Here is an 8538-nt window from a genome sequence, read left to right as displayed (position 1 = left end):
AAGGAAGAAGGTTCTCCAAAAAATTATACATATAAAGAATGCCTTCTGAAGGGCCTAGACCCTTTGGATAGTGAATATATAGATCAAGAAATGGACAAAAGATTTGAAGAATTGTCAAAAATAATGAAGAAAGAATTAAAGGAAGAGATATTAGAAGAAATAAGGGTTGAAATGAAAATAAGATTTGAAGATATAAAGAAAGAATGTGATACGAAGTATGATTTCCATCTTTTAGATGAGGATCATATGGATATCGCAGGGCATGGGCAGCCACCTGAGTAAAACCCAACTTCAAATGTCACTGAATTTGAATTGATATTACTATCAATCATTCGGGCGCGGAGGACATATACTCCGACTAAATGCTGATAGGAATTTAGAATCTTAGTGTATATTGATATGAAATATCAATTATATGGGCAGGGAAGACCCCCCTCAAAAAAAAAATGCAGCATGTATGCGTACGCATATCAATAGCCAATGCACACACATGTGCATGTTTCCAGCCAAGTATGCCCGCATACACATATCAGTAGGCAGTGTACGGGCACATGCATATCCAAAGATTGTAATATTCCTGAAGATTAAAGTCCAAGACAAAATCATGACGAAGAAGAAAATCAAAAAAAAAAAAGACAATGCCACCTCCATTGGCAGCCAAGACACGGTGTGCAAACCTCTCCAACATGCACTCAATACCCTAGAAAGAAGGGCTATAATGGCTACAAAGCCTATAAAGCCTAGAAGGCCTAAAAACTAGGTGCATGATGGACAAGGAGAAAGAAGGAGGAAATAATAGAGGAGCCTTCTCCCGGAAGCCATCCAAGAGGTGCTCTCTTGCCTATAAAAGGAGGAGCCTTGCTGCGAAGAGAGACACCAGACGGAGAAGAACCAGCCACAGATAGAGCACAGAGTTGCAACTCAGCTAGCAAACTCTTTGCTCAAGTAGTAGTAGTAGTACTTCCTTATCGTGTAATAAAGAGCTACAATATTTAGAGCATTTGTAAGCTCGCGAAGGTAGTTAGAAGGTAATTTCTTTATCCCTGTGTAAACCCTTCGGGGGTTCCCGAAAGGGAAAACCATATGTAAATTATGTTGTGGAAATGATGTAGTTTCGTGTTTTCACTTGGTATTTTATTTTTGAATTTATGGAACGAGTTCTTATGCTAGGGATCCTATAGGAGAAAACTCTGCCGGTAGTTCTCTGTGTAGCCTTTTATGGCATTTGAATGAGAACCTTATGACCGTAGAGAAGTGTTCCCTTCGGGTGGAACTGCCTGGGAAGACGATAGGAATTTACTCCATAAATTTGCAACTAAAACATCAAGTGAACAAACTTAGCTACATCTGAAACAACATAATGATAAATATGGTAAGTACTGAGTAGGATATTACACCACTGCGTACACCTCAGTCGTCTTGTTGGCCTCGACAGCCCCTCAAAGATCCTGCAATATAAGCGAAATAATTTAAAAACACTTCGTACTAAAATAATATAAAATAAATAAATAACTTTGTATTAATTTAATAACTCGTATACGTAATCACGTATATCAACATTAAAACCTGAATTTGTAACTTAATATAGTTTAGATTAATTTTAAATATTTTAATTATTCTGAATATTTTAAATATTCCGTATATTATATAGAGAGGGTGGATCTATTCTACACACACCCCTTAAGACCCTTATTCTGATAATAAACCGCTTATTCTGCTAACAATTTTGCACCGCCCGTAGCTACAAACTAACCCCGCCAGAGATATCGACCGAACTGCACTGCACGGGGCAAAAGGAACAAATAACCCACCCACCTTATACTCTCTCTCTCCCACGACCTCCACCAAATCTTTGATCCCCTCCTAGCCAGCTTGCGCCCAAACTTCCTTCCGGCGGCGCCCGAGCTCCCTCCCCACCTTCTCCGACGCACCGTGCGCATACCATCCCCACCTTCTCCGGCGCACCGTGCGCATACCATCCCCACCTTCTCCGATGATGTGCCGCCCGCCACAACCTCCGACCGCGTCCCACGGGAAACACCCTCCTCTTGCTCCTGCGCCACCCAGCGATCATGGCTGGATTGTGCAGCCCTCGGCCCCCGGTGTCTCAACCACCGGATCTGGTCGCCATAGCCATTGGTGCAACCACAAAAAACGGATCCGGCTGCTGGCGACCCCCTAGCCACCTTCCTTCCACCTCGCAGGACCACCCACCTCTCTCCACCTTCCTTCCGATCCACATCTCACCTCATCTCCAACAGGGGCCGCGCCGCCGTCTATGGATTTCCACGGCTCTGCCCTGCCTGATGCTCGTACCCCGAGACGGCTCCCTTGCGTACTTGACCAAGGGGACCAAGAGTGTTGCATCCCCTCATGCTCAGTAGCATCGCCGGCATGGGCTCGCGACGCCCCTGCCTTGCATCGATGTCATCGGCCTGGGCGCCGCCAAGGTAGAGATCCACCCTCGCCCGCGGGAGGATCCCATCCCCCACACCCAGATTTGCGCCCCCGGCGGCCGTTGACCTTTGCGTCGTCTTCAGGCTGATTCAGGCTGACCACCGCCAGAGCCGAGCCCCTACCTTCCCCACCTTCTCCATGGTGCCCCGCATCCAGATCTACCAAGGAGGACGACGAATGTGGTAGCTGCCACAGCTACGCATGGAGGGTCCTGCGGGATCCGGTTCCATCTCACCTCGTCTTCCTTCCACCCTCAAATCCATAGCGATGAGGTCACCATTCGCCTTGGAAGTGCACATCTTGTACTCCGTCGGTTCAGTACATGGGTTCGTGCAGCCCGCAGCTGCAGTTTCTGGGCGATGCAGGTTTGACTGCAGCTCCTTCCCTTCCCTGACGAGCATCAGTTGTGGTGAAGCGTTCACTCCGTCCCCAAGTCCAGTGCAACCGCCTTCAATGATTGGAGGCGGTCTATTAAGCTTGGGGATCAATTCAATTTATTTTATTTTATAACCTTGTAGTGCAGTTTATTTTTGAAAGACGTCCTGTACTCGTTTTGTTGTGGGATTGGAGTATACATGTATGTTTGTATGATTTCGTTGCAGTTCGAGCAATGCACTCATGTGGTTATGTGGTAGTGTACTTGCAGTCCGATGCGTGCGCACATGAAATGCTTTGTGGTTCACTTAATAAAAAGCATTAATGTAGTACATTTGCCTCGTCTCAAAAGCCAGGACACATTCATAAAAAGGATGAGAACAATACATCTCAACGAAGTTTGCTTCTCAATTCGACGAAGTTAACTCGCGTCTGATGTGAAGTGCACTTCAGTTGTGCGTGTGGAAGACATTTATGTTGAACAAAAGAAAATCATGCAGTTCACTTGCCCGTCAGATGCAGTGCGCCTTCCCGTAAAAAAGCAGTGCACTCTTCTATCCCATGCGGTTCACGCGTTGATTTGGGTGTCGTGAAAAAACACACTGTCACGAATCTCAACAAAAGACCAACGTATGAAAGTTCTGCCTATTTAATAGCTTTCAAACGTCATATCACACGTCTCGTTCCGACCATTTTTGAAACTTCCCCCAAACCGCGATGAATCATGAAAAATGCTCAACATGACGGAGTTGGGGATTTTTTGTAGAAATCTAATGGTATATTATACGTGTATTTCCGACAAACGGTTTAAAAACTGGATCCAATATGATGTTGAAAATGCGCGTGCGGTTTTTTCTCCTCACATTGGAGTGTTTCGTTTGATAGGGATGCAGTGCACCAACGTTGAGCGTGCAGCTGGGAAGTTTGTGCAGAATATATATATATATATATATATATATATATATACTCTATTCGTCACCCACGGTGCAGAATAGTTTATTCTTCACCCGAGATAATCTTACGTTTAATTTATAAATAAATTATATTTAAAATATACATACTTATATTTATATCGAATTAATATGTAAAATTTAATAAAATAAAAACAAAAATTTAGGTCACAAGACCAGAAAAAAATAATTTATTGTATTTTTTACACTATTTTGTATGTTCGTAATTTTACGTGACATAAAATCTTTTTACATTGATTATTTTTTTCATGGTCTCTTTTTGCGTATAAAATAAGACAAAATTTACATAACGTAAAATTATGGTGCATTGATGTTAAAATAGAGAGGTATGAAGAATAACTATTCCTCATCCAGGGTGATAAATAGCGCGACCATATATGTATATAACCAATCTTAAGGGGGTATGTCCACTTTTCTAAGGTAGGTACATGCCACATCATAGTGTCGTGAATTGTTATTTAAACACCGGTCCACACCCTTTTCCTATATATACACATTTGGCCACATGTAGGGAAATGGTGTTCTTCTAGCCCCGCTCAACCGATCTTCAACGACACACCAACTCGTGGGGACCGTGTGGTCCATATATCCCTATTAACCAACAACAATATGTGAAGGTTTGAACAAATTAAGGTATAGATTCTCTTGGTTGTCTTACGGCCAGTCATGCATTACTGAATGTGTGAGAAATTTTGAGCAAGGTAATGTGTTCATAGGATCCCCTCCTCTCACACATAGTGTAGGGGCAACACCCTACATGCATATATACATAATGTGCCACATATATATACTTCATCAATTCCTAAATACAAGTCTTTTTAAGAGATTTCACAACGATGTACATATAGATATGTATATATACATATTTTAGAGTGTGGATTCACTTATTTTGCTCCATAGGTACGTAGTCCCTAGTGAAATCTCTAAAAACTTACATTTAGAAATGGGGGAAATGGGGGGAGTATATATTTGGGCCACTAGCTGGCTCGGTTGTGTTTTGACCCTCCCTCGCGTTTTATTTTTGTCCTATACCCCAAAAGATGTTGTTATCTAAAATAGTAAACTAATATGACGAAACAATCGTTGTGATTGTATCCCCAACAGACACGAGTGTACTACTCTAGCCGTGTGCGATGCTCATACACTTCAAAATTAACTTCGCATAGTGGTGACAACCGCAAGCGTCAGCCAGTGCAAAGGGGTAATATGCACAGTAAAAACCCAAACCCGGCAGCGACCTATAAAAGATCTTGCCGCTGATGGCTAACAGTTAATTTTTTCGCCGATAGCTTGCCACCACCACCACACACATCAAATGGACGAGTGCGCAACCATGGGGGTGCATATGGCGTCGTCCCTACAGTGTTGGATGATGACGTGATAGAAGATTCCGACGCATTGGCCTCCATGACGGGCAACGGCAAACAGCCAGTTGTCGCGGCCGGCGACGACGGGATATAGGATTCTGATGTGCTGGCCTCCATCCCGGTCAATGGTCAACTGCCATCTGTCGCGGCCACCAACGACGACGTGGACCTCGAGTTTCAGCATCGGATGCAGATGGCCATCGCTCTGCCCGTCCAGGAATTGGGGCTCGATGCGTTCATGCGCGAAGAGGAGGAGCGTCGTCTCACTGTCGTTGTAGAACAATCTATCGCATTTGCGAATGTCATTCGGAACACATCTAGGGATCTGAAATGGTGAGAGAGTGCGAACACGAAGCGACTGACGAAGAACTCATATGTAGCGGGCAAAAAGAGACAAGAGCAGGACCAGAAGGTGGTGGAGCAGGCCGCCACATGCCTCTTAGCCACGTTGCAGGCCAGTGCAGGCCTTAAAGCTGCGGCTACAGCACTGGCAACAGTGGTCATGTTGACCAGGGATGCAGCTCTTGCGAGAGCGGCACCCATGTATTCCTGATGGCCCACGCGGTCATCACGACAACTTCTTCGACGATGGTGCATGCTTCAGGGGATGCCACCGTGGAGAAGGTAGCCTCCTCAATAGTAGCAGTCATTGCGAGAGGTGCCGCAGTCGCTCCGGCCGAGGTAGCCCCGCCGGTCACCGTCGTGGAATCAGTGGAGCTCATCGAGTTGAGGAGCTCCTCTGAAAACTCCTTGTGAGCCGAGGAAGGTCATGATGATGGTGCAGCCACGACGTTTGTATGCATCCATGGCGTAGTGGATATTTTATGCAGTTCATCTTCATGCAAATTGATAAATTGTTCGTAAATTACCGAGATTATGATCTAATGTCAACTAATCCGCTACAAAGTAAGGCATTTTGTGGTGAAAATTGAGAAAAATTATCCTAATGTTTGTGTCATATGTTTGTGGGCCCTGCGGACATTTAGGATGAATTTCACGTATGCGTCTGAAATTAAGGATAAACCGTATGAGATGAACCTGCCTTGAGAAATCTCAAAAACAGCTACCCGCCTTGAGAAATCTCAGAAAAAGCTACCGCCTTGAGCGATGCAAACATTCGTGGTTTCGTGACACGACATTTTGTTACAACTTACACACTTTATTATGTTTGGATCGTGTGCGATCTTGGTTGCTCCCGCCCCGCTTCGGTTCCTTTACCAAAATTTAAGTGGAGGCGGTGTTTCAACTGCCGCCCTCCCTCATCCACCACCGACCCTATAGTAGAATTTCAACTGTCGAGGAATTTGAACCGTCGACATCCATCGTCCATCATCATCTCTACTAAAATTTTCAGTAGAAGCGGCACATCCGCAAACACTCCCTCCCCCCTGTCCACTACAAACCCCTTCCCCTTCCTCCCCCTCTTGAACACTAACTCGCCCCCGCCGCCACCTGCCACCACCAACCTCAGCCGGTCTGCCCGTGCCTCATAGCTAAACAAGTTCAGGATCCCTACCGATCCACATACACCATTGCCGCCCTGAGTTTTTATATGTGGACAGCGGTGTCCCTTCCCCCAGATGCCCATCCCGTACTCCAGAGAGTCGCAGCCTAATCAGTCCGACCACATATCCCGTGGAGCTCGAGGAGCATACGAGCAAAAAAAGTCTGTCATGGCCTCTCCGTCGTACGCTGGCAAGGTGGGCGCCATTCGTGTCGACCCTTTGATCCAGGAGGAACACCTCGCCATGGAAGTCGATGAAGATGTTGACTATGTTGCCATGCCAAAGGCTTCAAGTCTACGGTCTCGCATATGGCGGTAGCTCTGGAGAGCCGGCTATGACATCAAGCTCATCAACATCACCGGCTTGACTCGGGCCATGTCACAAGTTAAGTGGTCCACCGACAACGTCCCTTCTTAAACCATTGTTGATCTCATCAAAGGCCCCGCTACTGATCTCGTATGCCTCACGGTCATCGATTTGCGATCCTTCTATGCCATCAAGCCCCTTTTGTCATTTCTGAAGAAAACATTATATGGCGGTGGCTTGGGATCCTTAGCTCCAAAGTCAGATCTCATCGACCAAGATAAGGGCACATACTATGACTGTTACACTAGGAAACATCCCATCTACGACATCAGGGAGCGCACCCTGGGAACCACATATTCCAAGTAGAAGGAGCCCATACATGACAAGCGAGGCAACATACTTTGACCCAATCATACTTTTTCTAGCTAGCCCTCTCGTACCCATTGTTATAGTAGCTTTTGCCATGCGATAATCATGTAGTGTTTGATTGAGAATTTGTCTAGTTTTCAAGGAGATGCCTTGATTTTCAATATCTGGTGGTTAGTTGGTTGGTTGAGCATTAATGCAGTTTCCAATGGCTATATTTGGTTGTTATAGTGAGCATATATGCCTTGTTTATTTCAAGTGGATACCTTGTATATTTGGTTGTTGTTAAGCATGTTGTACTTAGCATGACTTTACATGTACTTGCACACAACAACAATGGGAGTTGCCGATGTTTTCCACCAAGGATTTTTTTTTCATCCATCCGCTTATACTGCATCTGTTCCATAATGTTCTCCACACTAGTGGAGAAATTGCTAGCCACAACTCTTGTTTGTGGCACGCAATTTCTCAACAACGCCAACACTAATATTTTCAAATAGTGTTGACATGGACCCAATTTGTATGCCATAGCTATTTGCTTAGTGCTGGCATTGGCAAATTAGGCCCGACGTGGCTGGTTAGGCCCATTAGGCCCACGCCAGCACTAGTCGGTTTTAACTGCTCCCGACTGACGCACGGTAAAAAACCTTATCATCCTTTCATCCTCTTCTCCGAGACGTCGCCGCTGTCTCTGCCTGCCGCTGACACCCCATGTCGTTGCCGCCTCCCCCCGACGCCCCCGAGCACCTCGACGGTAAGTCCGCCGCCCCCTCCCTCTCTCATTTTTCTTAGGGTTAGTGTTAGTGTCCCGATGGTAGTAGGTATATTTCGTCCTAGGAGATAAACGGATCCTTGTTGTGGATATCATTCCTTCCTCTCTTTGTATATTTCCACATAGGAGATAAGTGGATCTTTGCAGTGTATATTTTCATATTATCATTGTGTTCATTTAGGCACAGTGTGAACTTTTTGAAATGAGTCAACTATGACCACTATTTTATTCCACTGGCATGTTTAAAAAAATCATTCTAGACATAATGAAATGGAATTACCCGTCATGACAACCACAATAACTAAACACACATAAACCATACTTTCGTCCATGTTAGTGGCCAACATTTTCAAAAACTGAAGTGCATATTCATAAACAACATCCAGAAAAGAGCTGAGGGGGAGCGCAACAACAAATGC

At 45.1% G+C, this 8538-nt stretch overlaps 1 long non-coding RNA gene across 1 annotated transcript; it reads left to right on the top strand.

The window, feature by feature from the left end:
* Positions 1 to 1747: 1747 nt before the first annotated feature.
* Positions 1748 to 3091, top strand: LOC123429903. The gene is made up of 2 exons (XR_006622777.1): positions 1748 to 2450; positions 2541 to 3091. It is a non-coding gene; the product is annotated as an uncharacterized LOC123429903 (long non-coding RNA).
* Positions 3092 to 8538: the final 5447 nt, after the last annotated feature.

Source organism: Hordeum vulgare, chromosome 2H, assembly GCF_904849725.1.
Source record: "Hordeum vulgare subsp. vulgare chromosome 2H, MorexV3_pseudomolecules_assembly, whole genome shotgun sequence".
In the NCBI taxonomy this organism is placed as follows: Eukaryota; Viridiplantae; Streptophyta; class Magnoliopsida; order Poales; family Poaceae; genus Hordeum; species Hordeum vulgare.
This window is presented reverse-complemented; position numbering and strand designations above follow the sequence as displayed.